At 39.9% G+C, this 22848-nt stretch overlaps 1 pseudogene; it reads left to right on the top strand.

The window, feature by feature from the left end:
- The first annotated feature begins 1763 nt into the window (after positions 1–1763).
- LOC149022855 (protein PAM71-homolog, chloroplastic-like) lies at positions 1764–21653 on the top strand (annotated as a pseudogene).
- Positions 21654–22848: the final 1195 nt, after the last annotated feature.

The following is a 22848-nucleotide window of genomic DNA, read 5'->3' as shown; positions in this document are numbered from 1 at the left end:
CACAACTACCATTGACAAAATAACAAGTGCAGTGCCAATCAAATCCGTAGCTACAATACGGCTTTGAAGTATGGTTATTTGGGCAGCATTTCAAAAAGGTTATTGGTTTTAATGTTAGTATAAATTGAATAATATGGGTGATGTGAACATGGATTGAACCCCCCAGCCAAACCCTAAAGTGGGCCCCAAGAACACCAAAGCATGCTGCTTGAACCCACCCCAGGGGTATTTTGGTCATTTTCTTGCCCCTTTTGGGGCCAAATATGGGCATAGTTGGAATACCCTAGATCCAAGTGTTATGGATCTTTTGATTTTTTATTTTTGATTTTTAATTTGGGTTAGTCGTTTTGAGAGTTATAGTCCATTTTAAGTTATTGAGTTGTGTTGACTTAGTCAAAGTTTGGATAAGATAATACTCTTTATCCAAAGGGATTCTTATCTTTTAAGAGTTTGTTTTGATTTAATCTTTTATTAGTAGAGTCAATTCAAGGAATCCATGTAATGAGTTGGGATCCTAATCCATAAAGGAACTCCACCTAGAGTCCAAGTCTTTAATTATTTAGTTTCCAATCTAAGGTGTTAGGTGTAGGTTAGTGGTTGGATCCTTATCACTTAAGGATTCCCAACTTGAGTCCAATTCTACCCAAAGGGCCATAATAGCCAAGTAGTCACTGCAGTTTTCAGTTTTGATAATTAATAAAGTTGATTGTGTTGAGGATCAGGATCTCCTTGTTGGGTAAGCCCTGGTTGAGTAAACTTGTTCAAATTTCTTCATCTTCTCCATCTGTCTAGCAGAGTACAAGCACTCAAGCAATCAAACACAACATCCAAAGCACTCAAGCAATCAAACACAACATCCAAGTAAGTACAGCAGCATTCCCCACCCCTCCCCTGCCTTCCCCCTTGTCCGCTGCCCCTCCTCACCCTTCTCCTTGCCTGCACACCCTAGAACCCCTCCCCTTTCCACCATAAGTGTCACTGCACTCTCCCCTCTTGCCTTGGCCTAGAAACCCACCCCAACCCCATCACACCATCACCCTCTACCTTCCCCTTCTGTTACAGCCAAGTCCCACCCCATCTCCTTGCATTTGAAGGCTTCCCCACCTCCCCCTTCCTCCTACGATTGCAGCAGCCCCGCCGCTTGTTAGATCCACCTCCCCAGCCCTTTTAGATCCCTTCTCTCCCCCCCCCCCATGGATTGCACCTAACCCTAGAACCTAGTCATATCATTAGTTTCCCAGTTAAACCTAATTCCTTAGTTCAGAAAAAATTTCTGCACTTCATCTTCTTCCTTGAGGGAATATCTGAAAAACAACTCTCTACAATTCAGACCTTCCCCACATCTCAGAATACCAAAACTTAGGTTCTGAAATTGCAGAACAGCCACACAATTAGTTCTGAACTGCAAGACAGTAAGACCCTTCCCTTTCCCTAACCCTAGCCAAACCTACCCTGACCCTAAGTTTGACTGCTAGTTCAATTTCAGATCTGAAACACTTATTACAGCATGGTTTTTGAACCTTAGAAGATCCTAGAACCTCCTGATTCAGCCTTCCTACTTGCTGAATTTCCTGGCAAACTTAAATCTAGGGGAATTACCTCAATACCCTTAGCCCTGATCCTGGTTTACATCAACGGGTGGTACATTGCTCTGCTGTTAAAATGATTCATTATGTATACCTTCAAATTGACCAATGTAGGTGGGGAACAGTAATTTTAAGTTGATGGTTGTTTTCAATTTTAGAAGGGGAAAAACTTATACAATGCAACCTCTGCCACATAAAGCATCACAGGATATTTTGAGATTAATACACCATGCTTACTGCAATCAAGGGTACCAGTTGTTTGTCTGTTTCTTTGAGATATATGGTGGGAAGCTTTTTGATCTTTTCATTGACAGGGGGTTTGCTATACCTTGGCTTATTTAGGTAGGCAACTCTTGCCACATTCCAAATTATATAGCTCCTTGGACTTGGAACTCTAATTCTGCAACCCAGTGAACCTTTAAATTTGAATTGATGTTTTCTGTGAGTTAGAAAATATTTAACTGGAACACAAATTCTGTGGACATGAATCACTTATTGTCTCAGTCCACAGAATAATAATCTGTGTAAGCTCTATTTCATGCCATTGCCCCTTGGCAGCAACAAATACATTTTGTAGTCTTATTTGATCTTTACTTGACAACTCTATCTTATGGATCTTTAGCTCAATTGGTAGAGCACTTGGAACACGAGCATGTTTCAAGAGGATGGTGGTTTGAATCCTCCAAGATTCTCTTGATTCAATCATGAATTTAGAGTATGCATCACAAAGATTAAAAATCTTTAATAAAAAAAAACAACCACCTTGAGTCCTCAATGCAAGCAAACCCAAACCACTTTCACTCTAGTACGAATCATAAATGAAAACCAAGTTTATGGACTTCTGTGATTAAGGATAACATTATGTTTTTTTTTTTTTTTTTGGGTCAAATTATGTGTTTATTTATCATGGTTTTTATTCTTTTGCTAATCTAAGCTTTTTATCCATATTATGTGTGTTGGACAAGATTCAAGTGTTATAATTCTGTTATTAATTATAACTTTTTATAATTAAAAACATGTTTTTCAATCAGTTACATGTTTTGTAAATGTTCTTTTTCCATTCCTAGAATGAGTTTATCAAATATCAATATGTTCTGGAAATATTTTCAGAATGGGTTTATCAAATGACCATTTCCCAACAAAGAATGGTCTCCCAGCACAGAGACATGTAAAAATGATTTAACACCAGAACTTGTCTCTCATTCTCCAATTGTTTCAAGAGGAAAGCTTCCTTATTGGCTTTCATTGGTTCCCTCCCTTCTTCTGTTCCTCTATCCAGAAGAGGAACACTTCAAATTAGTGTACATGTTGCTGAATTTGCTTTATATTTTAATTCAGCTCAAATTTTCAATTTATCCTGGTTTTTTTCCTAGGTATGAAGCCATTAGTCTCTTATAGCTTCAGAAATTTTAGTCTTGCAATGTTAATGATTTTGAATTGATGAAAAATGCTTCATCTCACTTTCTTCTGGTAATCATATGATCATAATTTCTAGTACGTGTTAATTAATTCATAGTGAGTGACACTTGACTAGACTTGTATGCAGTGAGATGCAAGGACATATTGGGGGTTGAATTCAATAGCTGGAACAAGCAGAGCTCAAGCTTCTAATGTCAATACTGGCTCTGGAGGCTACGAAAGATGGGAGGAAAACGATAAAAGTGATAACTCCATAGGAGTTCCTCCAAGTGACAAACTAACTGAATCGTGAGTTGTGTTCAATAATTGGAGGATTTCTTAGCTGTCAGCCATATGATTCTTTTTTATTTTTCCTTCTGTGAAGCAGATTTTCTGGTATAATTGCTTTTCGTTTTACTCATGTGCTTCATTCTTTAAGTTATCTATAATCTCCCATGAAAACTAGTTAGTTGCAATCTTTGCTAGTAGTTATTTCTTGGGAGAATAGGAGTCATTGGCTTCAATTCTAGGTTGGTTGGTCATTGCAAATCATGGGGAAATACTGAGATCCTTCATATTCTTGATTGTTTTGAGTTCTCTAGAATTAACACTAAAGTTGAACGTCTCCATGTTCTATATCTATCCTTCAAAGTGTCATAGTTATTCCTGAAGAGTCCAACTTCCCAACCTCTGGGGCACAGGGGTGAGTGTTCTGGTCCTTAGATTTCAAAATATCGAGGAGTTAAAATGAGGAAGTGAAAGAATAAGCATAAAAGGAGAACAGTTCTGTTTATTTTGACAGGAGGAAAACTGGGTTGACTTACATACTTGAACTTGTTTATATCAGCTCACAAACTCTGGCTTCATCCTGACTTTTCAAACACAAATTGTTAGTCCAAGCAGTATTTGGTCTTTTTGACCACTGACTAAAACGTAATCTGTTATCCCCAGATTGTAATGGAGACCTAAGCCTGAGAAGAAACATACTGCTAACATAGGATTCAAATTTCAGAACAACTGAGTTGCCACTACTTTAGGATCCCAAGAACTCATCTTAAAACTCAGGTAAAATTGTCACCCTGGGAGTGCAGTTGCAAACAGAACTCTGAACATGAAGTAAAAATAATCTGCATCCTCTTACAATCCAAATTTGGCTTCTAGATAGATCAAAGCTTCAAGTTGATATTTTTAATCTGAGTTGAACTTATGGATTTCCATGACATTTCACATTTAGGAACCTAGTTGCACTTCAGATTCTTACGTAGTCATTCACGTTTTGTGGTATGTAATAATGTAATTAAATGTTTTTAAAGCATTTAAGTCAATTTCCTGTCATTGTTCAGTGGACATCCATTTCTTTTTCTTTTTCTTTTCCCCCCCCCTCATTTTATACTAAATTCAAACATAGATCCTATGAATTTGCAGGGTGAAACCTCCTAATCAACTTTCTTATCCAGTATCAATAGCTATTGTGCTATTTTCGATGTGCATTAGCTTTTTTGTTGATCACATCTATAAAGGGGGGGAACCTTCATCAATTGTGTAAGCATTGGCAAAGTCAGACTTCACTGCTGCCTTCTCATTGGCATTTGTTTCTGAGAGTGGAGAAAAGCTGAACTTTCTGCCTTGCATGCATAGACATAAGGTTTTTTTTGTTATTATTTTTTAAAATAATGATTTAAATGGATACATGGTTATAATTAGAGTATATGTAGGAATCATAGAACTTACTTTCATTTTTTCTTTTGATTAATTTCATGAGAGAGTCCTATTTTCTAACCACAACTTAGAGAAAAAGAAGACCATAATAGCAACCAATCCACCTATTTACTCTGTAGTAATTCAAAGTCACAAATAGATTCAATGGTTCCTTGAAAGATTCTCATTGCAAGTAGTTATCAGATGACCCCTGATATTTAATTTACTATGATTAAACTAATCTCTGAAACTACTCATCTTATGCAAAACTAAGTAGTTATCAGATCATCCCCGGCAGGCTCACCTGCCACCACTGCTCTCCTATGCTTGATCATATCAGGAAAAAGCTTCAGCTCTGGAAAGGAAAGCTTTTATCCTTTGCGGGAAGAGTCGTGCTCATTCAATCCGTCCTCCAATTTTCTTACATTTATTGGAGTGGAATCTTCTTCATCCCCAAATCCATTATTCGGTCCATGGAATTTGATAGGTCCCTAGTATCACGAGTCTACACTCGACAGGGAAAGTAAATCCCTAAATTCTAGGGAAGGAAACGATTGACAGATTTGAAGAGTCCTATTGTATTCAGGTTACTTTTTAGGATTAGATTGAAGAGTCATAATACATCCAGGTTAGAGTTACATTCCAATTAGGTTACTTTTTGAAGAGTCCTACTTGAAGTAGGCTGATTTTGTTAATTAATTCGATAAGAATATAATTGCTATAAATAGGGGGGAGGATGAGTAGAGAGGATATTAAGAGAGAAGTTTATGTGAGAGCCATTGCTCTTGGGTAGCCGTAGGAATCACCTACTGCTGGTAGAATGTATTGTTTCTTATTCAACTTTTATTCAAAGTCCCTTTTTTTCTTCTTGAATTATTCCACCTTGTTAAGTAGCCTCATTCAGGTACCTAACAGAATCCCTCTTCTGTGCCTGGAAAGGCCAAGAATCCTCTCGATTCCTCCATCCCATCTCTTGGTTTGCTGTTTGCCGTCCCAGATCCAAGGGAGGCCTTGGAATCAGGCACATACTTGATGTTAACATGGCTTGCCTTCTGAAACTCATTTGGAAGATTGCCTCTAAGCAAGATTCTATTTGGGTCTCCTGGGTCTATTCTTACCTTCTCAAACAGGATTCTCTTTGGACCGCTTCTTGCCCCTCTACTCCATCTTGGATATGGAGGAAGATCCTACTCCTTCGTCCTCGAGCTCTCTCCGCCATCTCCTCCCAAATCTCTCTTGGAACTTCCACTCTTTTTTGGCTTGATCCCTAGCATCCGTTGGGCGTTCTCTACACCCTCCTTGGCCCCCGAGCTGTTTATGACACTAGTATCCCCAAGTGTACCACCCTTGATGTGTTCATCTCCAAGGTCTTGGTCCCCTCTCCCCCACCCCAGTCTCACACACTTTTGGAATGCTCTTCCCCCCATCCTTAGCCATTCTCGAGATACCACCATTTGGATCCACTCTCGATCCAAATCCTTCACTTCCTTGGAATCTTCTTCGGTCCCCTTGTCACATCCACCCAGCCAGTACCCCATCTGGCATACCCGGGAATGTGATCCACAGTCCAAGGATCAAGAATCGAGGGACCATGCCTCCCACATACACGATAACATAATTATGAACAATAATAATCAAGGTAAAAGCAACTAATACTAAATATCATGAATAAGATAAGATTCAATAAATCAGAGTGCGGAAAAGCAGATAATGTCAAAGTATAAATGTGATCATAAAGGTGAGAGAATGTATGAATATCACCCTCTCAGAGCAATGAAAATGAAGTATGATTAAGTTAATTACAAATCCAAGTATCAAAAGATAATCCAAAACAAGTTAATTACATGCCCAGTTGTTCCATAAATAAACCAGGGAAATGGGGCACTAGGCTAGGGTTTCTTCTATTCTAATAATGGTCTCCTCAATGGTATGGATGAAGAAAGCCCAGCTCTGCCGCTCCCGCACTATCGTGGGGCTAACCCTGGTGCAAATAGTAATCCTCCTCGGCACCAACACTCGGATCTTCACCGAAGATACCACCCGGAGGGTAGTATGCGGGATCAAAGTCCGTCTCGAAGGGGGTGCCATCATAATCTTCGGTACTTGTAGGATAATCTAAAAACATTTGTACAAAAGGAATGAGTTCGAAGAACTCAGCAAGGTAGTTATTCCATAATCAAAATCATACATATACAAAACATAACATAATGCAATGTGATATGGAACATATGATGCAAATATGATTCTAACTCTATGAATGCTAATCTCTATGGTAGACATGCTTTAAGTCATAGCACCATACTTCTTTGGATTGTCAGTCACTCCCCCTCAATCATACAAGATATCTTGGGTCTACCAGGGAAATTAAGTAAAGTCATCTCAAAAACCATGGTAGGGGAATCGGTCACCGCTCTCTCACATCACCATTTGGTATAAGTACTGGCGCATGTCACAATAAAGCCTAGCCCAATGCAAGTCATCTACTCAGTCGTATCAAGTCAGATCCAGATACGTCCATTCCTCTCCCCTGGTGATCCTTTCCGGTATCCTTCACACTAGAGTCAGCGTAATCCCAGATTACGGACTCATCAACCCTATTGTTCATCCACAAATAGTAAACGGAAGCTCTCACGTCCTCTCACGAGTTGGATACCGGTCTTGAGTGCCCGTGAGCCCAAGTTTAGCTATTTGCAACCCTACCAATAAATGGCCCCTTTCGGGTATCCGTAGCATGGTTTATGTCCCCTACCGGATTGGTTACCGGCCTAGAGCGCCCATCAATCCATACACTACCACGGGTCGTTTGGTCTCAATGCCCTTCCGATTCGAGTCTAACATGACAATGACAATCCTAGCCACACAACTAGACAATCCTATGTATGTCATCCAATAACCCGGGAAAGTGTCGATAGGCACCTTCGGAGAACATCCCATACTATTCCCTCCGATGCCCAAGGACAGAAGTGTCAATAGGACACTCCCCAATCCCAAGTTATATGTAGGCAATCACATATTCAAGTTCATCACTTCTCATGCATCCAATACATCTTCATAATAAAAGTTAAATCATGATATTGAAATGAATCATCATAGACATAAGTAATCAAGAATAATAATTTAACATGACAAGAGTATATGAATTGCGATACTACTGTCCTAACACATATATAACAGTTTTATAATGATTAAAAGTAATCAAAAGATTCTATTCTTTAAGTAAGAACACAAATCATAAGTTGATGACCTATATGTTTATGGAGATAACCATCCTTACCTTAGGTTGAGTTGATGATGAATTGAGAATACCAAGAAATGGTCCAAAAGAATTGCTAAGACCCTAAACAAACATCAATAATAAGTTAGAGAAGAAATCGGGAAGATCGGATGTGAAATGGGTCAAAACTGGCTAAAGTTGTTGTCAGCAACAACTTTGGTTGATGGTCTTTGGTCGATGGCATCTACCAAAGAGGATCGACATCGACCACAGAGGATCGACCAAAATCTCTTCGGGACAGAATAGTGGATTTTGGGGGTTTTCATCCGAAATTGGTTTTCCGGTGTTCGGATCAATCTAAAACTTGAAGGAATGCTTAATAACAGTAGGAGGACACTATAAGTCAAGAAAATAACACAATCCAATGGTCCAATTAGAAAGCCCCAATTTGAGCTATCAAGTTCAAGTGACAAGCATTATGGCATGAATTGGAATTGATTGCATTGACATAAAAATGGCATGTAATAGCTAGGGGAACTTATAGAAATTCAATTGGAATCATATAATAGTGATAAACATGAACATAGCATACCATACAACTCAATTTTGTACAAAATGACATGATGTTAAGAGGAAAAATCAAGGAATACATATGCTAGGCTTGAGATTGGGGCATAACATCAATAGATGGCTAAGAAGATCATGGGTTAAGCATGAGTGGACACTTGGAGTGATGGTTGCAAGGTTGCAGCACTATCTCCAATGTCTCAACAGCAAGAGAGGAATAGAAAAGAATAGAAAAAGTTAGAATAAAGAGTGGAATGATGATTCATACCTTGGTGTTGAAGATGGAGACAAGAATCAATGATAAACAATGAGTTTTTTGGTGGAGTATCCTTCACATATGCCTAGGAGTTGCTTTGGGAAGCTCCCCCCACGTTCTCAGGAGTGAAAATGATTGCAATAGGGCTTAAGGCTCGAGGTTATTAAAATTAGAAAAGAGAATATTCCATAGAATCATTAACTTTGCTGACTGGGAAACTTTGGGCGATGGTCCTTGGTCGATGGCATCGATCGGGCCCCAAAATTTTCCCGCAGAAAATCAGGTTTAGTTCAGCAACTCGGTGGGGTTTGAAAGGCTATACAAGGTCAAATGGGTGGGTTTTTCTTCTAACAATCAAGAAGTCTAGTTTTGGGGAATACCTTGGATTGGCACGAGGTCAGTGGCTTCAACTAAATCAATCTTCTCCGATGCCCCACCGACAATGCATTCAGCAAGGGTCTCCTCAATGCCATGGGCTCGGTCTCCGAATCGTAGTTATCAATCAGAAGGATCCATAAGTCTCTTCTACCCCGCTCCGGCGGCGATCCTAGGGTCGGGGGTTAGAATAGGGTTGGATATTACACCCCTAACCCTTCTATCCCCTTGTCCCATCTGGTTTGGTTCAAAGGTCTCATTCCCCGGCACTCCCTCACCCTTTGGAGAGCCCTCCACCATGCTCTCCAGACCCAATCCTTCCTCATTAGCTGCCACATCCATGCCAACCCTAGATGCTCCCTTTGTTGGAATGGTTCACAGGACATAGACCACCTTTTTTTCTCCTGCCCCTTTTCCCAGCCCCTTTGGGATAGATCCCTCACCTCCATTTGGTCCTGCTCAAGATGCTCGCATGGATTTGTTTGTGATTGGACTTGGATCTTGAGAACCTTGCCGGTCACTCCATCTGCGATCGCATAGGCAAGTTAGTCTTTGGTGCCACCATTCATCACATTTGGAGGGAGTGTAACCTCAAAAGATGGACTTCCAAATCTCATTCTTTAGACTCGATTTGGAGAGCCATCTATTTTGATTTTTTTTCTAGATTGCTTTCTCTCCCCCATCCCCTTATCATTGACACTCCCAAAAATAGGTTAATTGTTAGTTTCTGGGGTCTCAATTCCTCTTTCATCTCCCCTTCTTGAGCATTCGTGCCCCCCCCCCTTCTCTGTTTTGGTTCCTTTGTTTGCTTCTTTTGTTGTTTGCTTGTTGTCTTAATTTAATTATTTATTCATCCAAAAAAAAAGTTGGTTTATGCCTGGAAGGTCCCTTCTTTCAAATGATTACCAGTTGGTCCCTGCTAAGTGAGTACAATTTTGGTCAACTGCATCCCCAAAACTACTCATCTCATAACAATGTTTAGCTCAGTCTCTAAGTTTCTTAAAAAGATACTTGTCATACACACTCCAGCTGCAAAAGAAATATCACTTGGGGACCATGAGTTTAAAAGCAATTTTCATTAGAAAGAAAGAAAAGGAGAAAAGGGGGGGGGGGGGGGAAAACACCATTGCAACTTACTGAAAATTGCAACATGCCCAGATTTGCATCAGTACCATTGTCAACCTGTGTATGGAAGTTCTGGGAGATACGAAGCTGGATGTTTTCTATTTGTAACACTCATATTTTTTTGTAAACTGCGTTTGTTAGGACATGAAATATGGCAGACACAAGTCTGTGACACATATTTACTTGGGCAGACATTTTTTTATTGCTGCACTGTTGGCCATGCAATACAAAAAAAGATTGGTAAGGAAAATTAATGCTACTTATTTTGCTGTACCCCATCTGCTGTTATTTGGAGCTGTTAATTTAATTGACCAGGTCTTCTTGGGTTCAATGGTGTTCTTTCTCTTATGACAAATCCTGTCTGTGGTAATAGAACAAGTATTCCATTAAGTTCCAGCTCAGTTTCAAACAAGTAAGTAGGAGCTATAAATGTTCAGCAATATGACTTGATGCATTTGTATGACACTGATCTTCATACATCGAACAAAGTATGGTGAAGATAGCTATACTAACTGATACCTCCATGGATTCAACTTACTAGTGACAAAATATTATTTTTTTCCTATATTTTAATGTCTTTTAAGTATTTTGATGCATAAAATTGAATAATATATTTAATAAGAAAATGGATTTATTAGTTGTGTACCCTAATGATAGTATGTATGCCTTTAAGAACTTTGTAACTTGAACAGCTTTTCTGAGTTTGTCTTAGTTAACGACTAGTGGAGTAAAGCTTTACCCTATATCTAAATTTGTTATTGGATGGCTTATCTCTAGAGAAAGTTCACCAAGAGTGGGATGCTACTTTCATGGAAATGCGTATGCTCTATATTTGGATCAAATGATTTGTAAACTTGATTAGTAACCAAGTGGGAACCAAAATAGGTGGTCCTTTAGATAAGACAGACTCCTGATCTCTTATGAACTGATTGTACAGATCAGGCTTCTTCTGTTATTGCATTTAGCGAGCCATGATCCTTTATGGGATCATAATAAATTAGTCATCTACTTGGATACGAGATTTATGTTATCATGTATTGTATCAGAAGGGTGATTTCAACTTATTGTCTAGTGGTGATGCAAGTTATGCTAGGGATACACAGAAATTGATTAATGTCCAATCACTCAGTAAAATTCCCTAGGCTTTCTGCCCAGCAGCTCTTGTCAGTCTAATAGCATTTTCATATTTTATTTCAGCATCTTAGTAATTTTGATTAGGCATTGGCATACTTGTAGTTTTGCCCAACTTCAAGTCAGCAAATGTCCTTTCAGGTCTTACTACAGTGTTTTTGTTTTCAGTTCAACGGCCCACAATTTAGGGTGCATTACCATTTTGAAGAGATGAAGTACTAGGAGCAGGGGTTTTTGAGTCCTAATTCATATAGGACTGAATATGTAATCCTATAAATACTCTCCTCCACCCTCCCCCCAAACAAATTGGTGGGAAGAAGAGAGGCTGCTTAATTGATTAAAACTCTGCCTCTCTATTGTGGGTATTGCTGATCGAGTTACTGATTGGTGTTTATCTTTGGTGAGTAATATCCAAGGTGGGATTTCCTGGGGTTCTTCCTGAGTAATATCATTAAACTTCCTGTCATTGAAACCCATCAAGAAAAGCTTGAGGCCAGCACCCCATGTCCCTCTTGTAATCACTTTTATTTTCTATTTTGACTCCTGAACTCCTTGATCGATGTCTTCCACCCAAATCAGGAAATCTCTATCTCATCAATCTCCATGAGAATCAGCCGAACTAATGCACTACAGCCCCTCACACATTAGTCCATGCTATCCAAGCTCCACCCCTGTGTGACTTCTCTAACAGTAGAAACCAACAAATTTTGATAAAAACACTAATTCCTTCTTGTAAAATCAAGAAACTTCATATCTTCTTAACTAGCCATCCAAATGCATCAAAACTTGGAGAGCATTACCCCCAAAAAAAACCCTACCTCCGCCAATGTAGGAAAAAAGAGAAACTTAATCCAAGTTTCAGTCATGAAAGCTCTAACTAAGCTATCCAAATATGTCCAAAATTTACCCCATTTTCACCCCATATCAACCTAAACCCTCCCAGTTGAAGCTAATAAAACCATACATCTTAGCGTCTACATCATCAACCACAAAACAAGATCCCATTTGAGATCACACAAGGAAACCCATCCCATGCACCCCAACTGAACTGAACTGAACTGAACCTACCCTAATTGACCTTGGAGTTGGTTGTGTTCAAAGACCTTGGTTTATTTGGCCCTCACCCTTGTGAGGCTAAATTAGAAGTAGCCAAGGAGCATATGGAGATTCTTCGGATATATGAAAAGTAAAATTTGAAGCATAAAACACTAAAAAAGGGGAATACCTAGTGCACGAGGTTCCCATCACTACAGTCTAGGGAGGGTCATAATGTATGAAGCCTTACTCCTGCTTTTGCAGATAAGTGCTTCGAGACAGTATCATCATTAATCAGTCTTTTTTACTATCCTCATTAATCAGTCTGGGTTGTCAGATCTGATTTTGATAGTCAAAGAAGGTTCCCGTTCATAGGGACATAATGACAAACTAGCATCTCTTTTGTCTTGATTGTCATGGACTTGTTACTCTACTGAAGAAGTTAGTTGCGTCTACAAAGCTAACCATAAAACACCATAATATGTAAAACATATTATTTATAAAAAGAAGAATCAAATATGATGCATCAATGCATTCAAATAATTATGCATGAAGGATGGGTGTTCTTAAGAAAAAGTAGCATTCCAGTATGCAAGATACCTGCTATTACAGGGTCTGGGAGGGGAAATGAGCATTGCCTTAGCCCCAGTTTGTGTAGAAGAATCAAGTTGATTTTATATATAAGGAAAAGGATTATAATCAGCAGAAGAATCAAGTTGATTTTGCTTATAGAGGCTCTGCAGTTGGAGTGTGAAAGGAGAAGGAACTCTTGGTTTATTGTCAGAAAAATGGTTTTTGTTCTTAATATGGGGAGTTGACTTTTTATCCTTTCGTAATATGACCATCTCTATTAAATTCAAATACAGAGTATCTATCTGCTTGTTTATGAACTACATCTTAAGTAACAAAGCAAAAAAATATAAAAACATTTATTAAAACGATATTTGGTATAGATAAGTGCTCGTGAGGAAAGCAATGATAAAGATTTTGGTGGTTTACCATGGTTTTGACCAGACGCTGAAAATTGGTTAACTGGTTGGAATCAGGTTCAAACCTCATACTTACTGGGTAAAACTTGACTTGTGATGTGCTGGAAAAATGTCAATATTGATAAACTTCTGAACCTAGGTTGGTTGGAATTCATCAGAATTGGTTAAAACTTGGCAGTTTTTTTTTTTTTTTTTTTTTTTTGAGAAAGTAAATTTATTGAGACGGCGGAAGCCGAGGAAACAGAGCTGCGGGGGAATGCGCAAAGAGTCGGGACCGTCACCGACTTAGCCCTCCGAGCTAGGAGATCAGCGGCCTCGTTGATCCGCCTAGAAACATGTTTAAAAAAACACTTTTCAAGCCTATGTCCCACATCTAAGATATCCTGGATGATGGGGGCAACATCAAGAGGAGGGGGAGCAGAGCCATTCACTAAACTAATGAGCTCTTTACAATCAGATTCAAAGTAACCAATGTCAATTCCTTCCCCAAGAGTATAAAGAACAGCCATCCCGGCGCCTTGGTTCGCCATGTGCGGATGTGCTGAGTTGGGCTCGAACGCTCATTGGCCTTCCTTGATGGTTCCCGGTTATGCATCCCAAACTGCGTGCCTAATTCTTTGTTGAAAGTTGCATCGGTGTTGATCTTGTATGCTCTATTCGGAGGGGGTTTCCATTTATCCAAACTCGTGAGTCTACTATCCATTTTGATAGTTTGGGGAGGGCCCGGCCATGCTTGAACATACTCTTGCGCCAACTTCCATGCCTCTTGACCCACTTCATATGGGTTCCACGACCTTCTATTAAAGCTCTATCATTCCGGGCTTTCCGGATCTTCCAACAAATGAATGTGCGGGTGTTAGGAACTCGATTCTCTCTCTTTTAGTAGAAAAATCTTGTTCTTAATCATGTCAAGCCGGGATGTGAAGGATAGGTCCACATCACCCCTTTAAAACCCGAGGGCTTGAAAACCAAACTGCTTTAGTAAAGGGCAATTTAGGAGAAGATGATCAGCCGATTCAAGAGAGCTTCCAGCCAGAGGTCAAGGGTTATTAAATTTCCTTTTCTTCATGTTTTCACCTGTGGGTAGGCCGTTAAAATTCTCCAAAGAAAGAATTTCAACTTTGGTGGTGCTTGAAGCTTCCAAATGAATTTCCACTTCTCTTCTGGGACTAGCCTCCATGAAGAGACCCGACCATCATTGCTAACCGAAGGAGTTTCCCTCTCTTCCCAAATTTTTATATAAGCAGCTTTCGTTGTGACCACACCATTCCTAGCACCCAACCAAACCTGCTTGTCTTCAGATGGAAGAATTCTAAGTTGAATCTTAAGAATCTCCTTGATGATGTGTTCAGGGAACCAAGCATTGAGATGGTCAATATTCCAGCGTCTATTATCTTGGTCAATAAGCTGAGCAACTGAATGGAAAGGGCAATTAGCTGGCTTTGTAAAACCCACCTTGTAGTCTGTGGTTGTTGGAATCCACTTATCCTTCCATATATCGATGCTTGACCCTTCCTCAACTTGCCAAATAATATGCTTTTTGAGTTGCTTGATCCCTTGCAAAATACTCTTCCAAGCCCATGAATATTGTCAAAATTACGGGTTGAAATTATCAAAATTTCTCAAATATTGTTGAAATCTTTTGAAACCCAACACTTTTTAAACTTTTTAAGGTCTTGTTTAATTCGCCTACAAAACCAAGATAACTCAGTCAAATTGATCTGTTTTTATGGGGATAATGACACTTATATAGTGCCTGTCTTGGTTTCTGGCCTTTATTCATTCCCTTCTCCTTCTTTGAATCAGTTCCCCCACAGGCAGGGTGACTAGAAGGAACTGAAAGGCTGTCGATCTTCTTTTCTTCCTACCTTTTCCTGCTTCTCCATTCAAGTATGATATTGGAAAAACAAAGAAGGGGTAGTTGTTGAAATTGGTGATAATTCAGAGTATGATTCTAGTAATGAGAAGGATTAGCACTTTGTGTACAAGCGAAAGAAGAAGGAGTAAAATAAGACCTGCCAGGAGTCCTCTTTAGATCCATATCTTGAGTTGTATCCCGAGTTCGGGGATATCCATGCTCTTACTTCTCGTTTCTATCTTTTTATTGCTGTAAGAAAAGGAAAGAGATCTGGCACTAACCCTACATCTCAGCTTGTTTGCTATGATGTTCTCTGCAGCCCTGCAAGTGTTGCTTTTACTGTTACTCTTCTCTCTGCTTCCACTCCCAAGAATGTCATTCAAGCCATATTTGACCCATGGTTTAAGCTATCTATGTTTGAGGAAATGTTGGCATTAAACTAACGGTGCTTGGAAAGTAGTTAATCTTCCCAAGGGGAGAGTTCCAGTTGGATGCAGATGCATTTACACAACCAAGTACCGTTTTGATGATACACTAAATAGATATAAGGCTAGGTTGGTGGCCAAACGATAGAGTCAAGTGTATGGGCCCCCCGGGGGGGGCCCCGGGGGGGGGGCCGGGGGTGGGGGGGTGGGGTTGGGGCGCCCCCCCCCGGGGGTGCGGTTCTCATTGTGGTAATTCGATGGTTCTGATCCAACCTCCTCTGACTTAGCATAGTATCACCTATGCAGTTGGGGTGGTTAGTCAACTTATGAATGCTCCCTAGAAATTAAGGGCACTTAGATGCTGTGTATCATATCATTGGGGTACTTGAAGCCCACCTGGAAAGGATTTATCTCAGGCATTGATGTGGAATGGGTTGGTTCAGTTTTTGACAGAAGATTTACATCGTATATTGTACTTTTATGGGAGGTAACTTGGTCACCTAGAGAAGTTAAAAAGCAACATGTTGTGGCTTGATCAAGTGTGGAGACAGAGTTCATGGCAATGGCTCATGCTGTGAAACCCGGCCCTAACCTTAACCCGGATACTCTTTGATTGTAGGTCCGAAGACCCGAAGTAGAAGTGAAAGTCAACTTTGGGCCATATTGGTAGAAGATATAGTGTTCGACTCCGAACCTATGGAGATTGAAGATGATGCCCCATACTTGAAGACAATGTTGGATATAGAGAAGATACTGCACCTTGATGAATAGAAGATTAGTTGATGACCTTAGAGCTTGGTGGGATATGATTTCAAGCCATTTTTCAATGCTAGGTATGTTATAGAATATGTGTTTAAAGTTTCATTTGATTCCGAGTAGTGGAAGACCCTCAAATCCCTATTTTTGGCCTTGCTGTCAGCCTGGGTCGAGTGCTTGGGTCGACTGGCCAATGCTACCCAGCCAATCGACCCAGAGTTGCTGAACTCGAACAGAATCTTCTGTTTTGAGAATCTTGCTATATATACCCCATGACTTCGTGATTTTAGTATCCCTAGCCTCCATAACACTTAGAGAACGAAGGGAAACCATCTCCAAGCCTCCAAGAGTGAAGAAGAAGACCTAATCTTGCAATCTTGCAAACTCTCTCTCTTGTTCTTCAATTAAAGGTTAGTAATCTATCTTTTATGTTAATGATTTATTCTTTCTATGATCACTTTCATCTCTAAACTGAGATTATGATGAAGATGCTGCAACCTTGTAGTCATATCTTTACAATCTCTTTTCATTCTCTTGTACTATGATCATCTCATTCATTCTTGACATGATTCTTTTGATTTCTTTTTAAACTATGATAATATTTCCTATTTTGATTCATTCTAGCATTATAGATGCTTTTCTATGATTATTCATACCTCTGATCTACTGTGTTCTTGTACTAGAATGAGATCTAATCATCTCTAGTTCATCTCTTTCATTCATAGCATGTTTCCAATGAAAACTATGATTTTTACCAAAATAGAAACTATGGTTCTAAATTAGTAAGTAATGTTTTAATGGTGGTTTGATGTCTAAATTATGCTTTTTAGGCTTAGACTACTGTGTTAGACAATCCCTCCAAGTTTCGTCGCATTCCGATTTGTGTAGCATAGGTTTCGGATCAAGATTCTATTTTTTACTTTCGGATTTGCTCTTGGGCAGACTGCCTAGGTCGACTAGCCAATGCTACCCAGCCAATCAACCCGCAACAGCAGAATCTGTTTTCTTCGTCCGATTTGATTCAAATCATGCTTATTCTTTTAGGACTACTTCCTAATGATTGTGTGATGCTATTCTAGGGTTTATTTGCTAACTTTGGATTCATCCTCTTGTCCGTCCGGAATATTCTCGGATCTATTTAAGGTAAGGAAAGTTGTTACCATATTAACATAGATTGCATAGATTTAGTTTCTAATTTGGGAACGACTTAGACTTGCTACTGTTATGTTAGTTTCTATTATGATATGAATGCTGCAAGTACATTAGAATCTTATTTCCTTATTTACTTTATGTACTTGATTATGTATGAATACTTTCTCATGTATGTTTCCTTATTTATTTAATCTTGTCTTACTATACTCTTTCACATGATGAGATATTTGTCATGGATGATATGACTAAATTATGATTGTGATTGCTTAGGTATGATTTGGGATTGGGGAATGTCCTTTTGACATTTCTGTCCTTGGACCTCATTGGGAGTAGTATGGGATATTTCTAATGTTGCCCTTTGACGCTTTCCCGGATTATTGGTTTTCATACCTAGGACTTGTCTAGCAGTGTTTGGCTAGGTTATACCCTTGTTATATCAGACCCTAATCGGAAGGGTATTGAGACCGAACGACCAGTGGTAGCAATGGGGATTCATGGGTGCTCAAGAACGGTGAGTTATATCCGTGAGGGGACATGAATCACATTGTGGGGACCATTTGTGGGTAGAGTTGCATATGGATAGACTTGGGCTCATGGGCGTTCAAGGCCGGTAACCAACCCATGAGAGGACATGAGAGCTTCCCATTTACTATATGTGGATGACCTATAGGGTTGATGAGTCCGTATTTGAGAGAGTCGGATATGCTGACTCTAGTGTGAAGGATACCGGAAAGGATCGCCAGGGGCGAGGAATGGACGTATCTGGATTTGAGTTGATATGACTAAGTAGAAGACTTGCATTGGGCTAGGCTTTACCTTGACATGCGCCAATACTTAGACCAAACGGTGATGTGAGAGAGAGGTGACTTAACCCCTAACCATGGATTGTCCAAGATGGATGAAGGACCAACTACCAACCGGCGTTGTGTGATGAGACCTACCCAAAGAAGTATGATGCTATGACTTAAAGCATGTCTGCCTATAGAGACCAGCATACATAGAGTTAGACTTATACATGCATTATTGTCTCATATCATATCATTTTATGCTTTGTTTGTGATACTATGTTATTTATGCTATTATGGAATAACTTGCCTTGCTGAGTTTCTTTTGAAACTCACTCCTTTTTGTACAATATCTTTTGTTAGACTATTCTACAGGTTTTGATGGCTATGAAGCGCAATATGAGGAAGCGCAATATGAAGAAGCGTACCATACGCAAGGTGTTGGCGATTACAAAGATTACTGTGAGGATCCCTCGAGTGGTCTCTCTTGTTACCAGGATTAGCCCTACTGTGGAGTGGGAGCGTCTGAGCATCATCGATGAAGTCTACGTTTATGAGGACATCCTTTATAAAGTAGAAAAGACTCTAGATTAGTTAGATTATATCTTTCTTTCCTGTCTTTAGAATCGGTTGTAATCCCATTTGATTTTCGAACTACATTCCGCTGTACTCGTGGAGTGAGATTCCGCCTCACTCTACTTTTGATTTATATATCTATTGGTATCTTTTCCGCACTTTGATGATTATCTCATTACTTATCTATGATTCATTGAATAATATTGTTAACATTGATTTAGTCTTGTTCTTTGATTATATTGTTGTGAATGTGGGAGGATGATTTCACTAACTACTGGATCTTGTGGACTGTGGATCACACACTCGGGTATGCCAGATAGGGTACCGGCTAGGTGGATCTGACAGAGTGGTATCCGAGCCCACAGTTCCAAGTGAAATCCTAACCACATAAACAATGATAGAACATTCCCGAGTCATAAATCCAAAAGTGACTCAAGTATTCTTAGAAGTGAATAATAGAACACTTGAATTAGAAACTTAAAAGTGAAGAATAATATACTCTGAATAATACACAATAATTCTGATTTAACAAACATCACTTAATACAACAAAAGAAAATGCATAATGTACAATAAGATGGTGAAACAAAAGTGAACTTCATTAATTCTAGGAAAGTTCTACAACAAGTTACATTTGAGAAACATAAAAGGAAATCCTAGTACAATCTATCTAAGACTCTGTCTCTGCTCTCTCAGTGCTCTAACATCCTCTACAACCTGAGTCAACTGTGACTCCATCCTCTCCTGTCTCGCCTCTATCCTCCCTAACATGGAAGTCATAGAGCGCATCTATGCACACAGCTCCGCAGTCTCTGGAACTGTTAGTGAAGGGCCTCCGGTCTCAAAGTGTGATGATGTGGGAATATCTTGATGACCCTGATCTGCCTCACGCATCTCAATGTCATCTCCTGCCTGGTCATCTGTATCTGGACCCGCATCATGATCACCATCATTTGGCTCATCATCATCCTCATCAGTCTCAAGACCATCATCATCATCTGACCTCTTTGTCTGAGTAATCTGCATCTGCCGAATAGTCCTGGTTCTGATGGCATAGCCAAGCAATCGTCTCTGCATCGGTGTATCCTCTAGCCTCACACCGAAATGCCGGAAGATAAGTATGAGTAGACGACCGAAGCAAAGGTTCCGTACGCCCGGTGACGTCACGACCTCTAGCATGACGTTCTGGATGATGAAGGAAAGATCAATTTCGAAACCCTGATATATGCGGTAAATCGGTAGAGCATCCATCACTGATACTCTCTCGTGATGCCCTGCCTTTGGGATGATATTGCGACCCACAATGCGACCGATGATTCTAGCCGAATCTGTCATCTGTGCACTAGTCCGTGGTGTGTAGCACCTATCATCTGTCCAAAGTGTGATGCAAACCTCAGGCAGCTTATGTGGTAGTAGAAAAGCATCTATCTGTGCCCCAGTCGGTATCCATACACACTCATGAGGATAGTGTGGTACCCTGAAAATCTCTGCCAGTGTGCTAGTAGAAAATCGAATCCGTGTCTCTCGAACTCGACTCTCTAGAATCAACTCGAATGGACCTCATCTCCGACCCTCCTCGACTGATGTAAGGTTGCTGTAGAACAACCTCACTAAATCCGGATAGACTGGAAGATCCTCAGTGAAAAGATGCGTCCACTCCATCGTATCGAATCTCTGATGGATCCGAAATGTGGTAAGTCTGTCATAGCTCGTGGTAATCCGCCATACTCAATGCGGCACCGCTCGAAGAAGGCCTCATATAAGTACTCCGCTCGGGGTGTACTGAATAAGTCTCTGCGGTTAACTTCGTCTCTCGGCTCCAAAAGTGGAACCTGACCTCTAGCTCTGCCTCTCCTCCCACCCTGACGTCCGCGTGGAGGCATGATGTCAATATAACTGTAAGAAGACAAGAAGAGAATTGACATTAATAGAATTTCAAAATTTAGCATGAAGGGTATTTTTGTATATTTTCGAAAATTTTGATTTTTGGCAAAATTTCAGTTTGAACTCACTCTATACTTTGTTACTGAGTGGGATATCTTTACATGAGAACATTCTCCAACGTACAACTCATTCTACCATCTTCTCTCTCCCACCCTTCTTCTCCAACCTTCTACTTCATCCTTTTCCTTGTTATTAACTTCCAACTAATAATGGGTGGTATTGTTGTAAAACAATATCTTGCTGAAATTAATAAACATGCATATCCTTCAGCCAGCTCCATCTTAGAAACCTGATTGAGTTTTGGGTGTTTATTATCTCTACTTTCACAATATGATGTTTCATATCTTGCAAGCTCTAAGGCATCACTGAAACTGTGGCTACCTGAACAGCCTTGTCAATTGGAGAATATGCAGCTGTTGCTCTTCTTATATATGTTCTTTGGTCGTAAATCCATAAAAGACCTGCCATCAGATGTAGCCAAAAATGGTAAAAGAACCCAAAACTTGGGGAGTTTGTTGAAGCTGAGGAACTTGTCAAGGAAAAAGTTATTCTCTAATTTTCATTGTTCTCTTTTATGAAATTTTATCGGTGTAATCTCTCTCTCTCTCTCTCTCTCTCTCTCTCTCTCTAAAAAATAATTAATATGGGGTATTGTGTAAAAATGTCATAGGTTGCAAAGTGGCTCACGAGTCCACTTGAAATCATTTGGGAGCAAGGTTTAAAGTATCGGTATCAAGTATCGTATCGGTCATGTGATTTTAAGAGACATATCGTCCTGTATTGAGTATTGTATCGCTCTGGCTAATATATTTTAGTGTAATTCAATGGAGAGACGCATCAAGATGTATCGTATTGGTTGGGTCAAATATGGATGCGTATCAGCAAGTATCGTATAGTATCGTGGGATACTTTAAACCTTGTTTGGGAGTTGGGAGTCTTTTAGCCTTGTATTCTTTGCTATGAGAAACTTTGACTTCATCTATGGAATTTAAGAAAAATAATAATAAAATGCATGTATGGTAAACATTTGACATGTTGTGTTGAGCAATTAAAAGGGTATGGAAATTGTTTCATCTCAAAGATAGAGATTTAGAGGTCCATCTCCTAAGGCTGTGCTCCCACCACAGGTGGTGGATAGTGGCAGTAAAGACTAGCTTACGAATCCAGTCACAGATGGAGGCACTTGAAAATTTTCTCAAAATCCAAGACAATTCTCGAGCAAATAAAAGGACTGCCTAGAATGGGTCAAATAAAAGCAAGGGATTCCTCCCAAAGAAAGTGAGAGAAGGGGCAAGTGAAGAAAAGGTAGTCAAGGTCTTCTAACCATTCCAACAAAAGATACAAGATCTTCATTCTTCCCTACCGGCTGATCAACCTCCATCTTCACTTCCTAAAGTATCTCTTCCAAAGTTTTCAATTTGGAGTCCTGGGGGATCTTAGCCATAGGGTGAGGAAGCTCAACAGGGGGAGCCAAAGAGTCACCTTCTGTACCCATATGCTTCCATGTTCTTACCTGGCTGGTGCTCGCGAAAGATTATACCGTTGAAAGAGGGCTTCTCTGTCAAGCAGCATGTTGGAAACTGCAAAAGACAAAACTTTTCTAAAAGACAAGTTTCCTATCTTCGTACCATTTCTGGGGGAGGGAAGAGGACCAGGGGGCTCACCGGTCATCACCCCCCAAAGTAGAAGGGGAGCTTCAAAATCCATTTCTTGACCTTGAACTGGGGCCCCCTTTCCTTTGACAAAGACATCATAGCAGTGCCTTCCCTTTTTGCTTAAAGGTGGTTTGGCATTCAACTTCTTAATGTCACTCTAAGAAATAAAAAGCCAGGCAGAAGAGGCATGTTCTGAAGGGATTTTGCAGGTGATATACCTGTCCTTCCACCTCTTGTAGCTGTTGGGAAAGGAGTTATCTTCCAAAATCATGAACTTAAGAGTGGAGATACCCCGCTTACTGAAGTTGTACCACCCTACTTTAC

The sequence above is a fragment of the Hakea prostrata genome, chromosome 3, assembly GCF_041222555.1.
Source record: "Hakea prostrata isolate BN-2017 chromosome 3, UWA_Hpros_2, whole genome shotgun sequence".
NCBI classification, from domain to species: domain Eukaryota; kingdom Viridiplantae; phylum Streptophyta; class Magnoliopsida; order Proteales; family Proteaceae; genus Hakea; species Hakea prostrata.
This window is presented reverse-complemented; position numbering and strand designations above follow the sequence as displayed.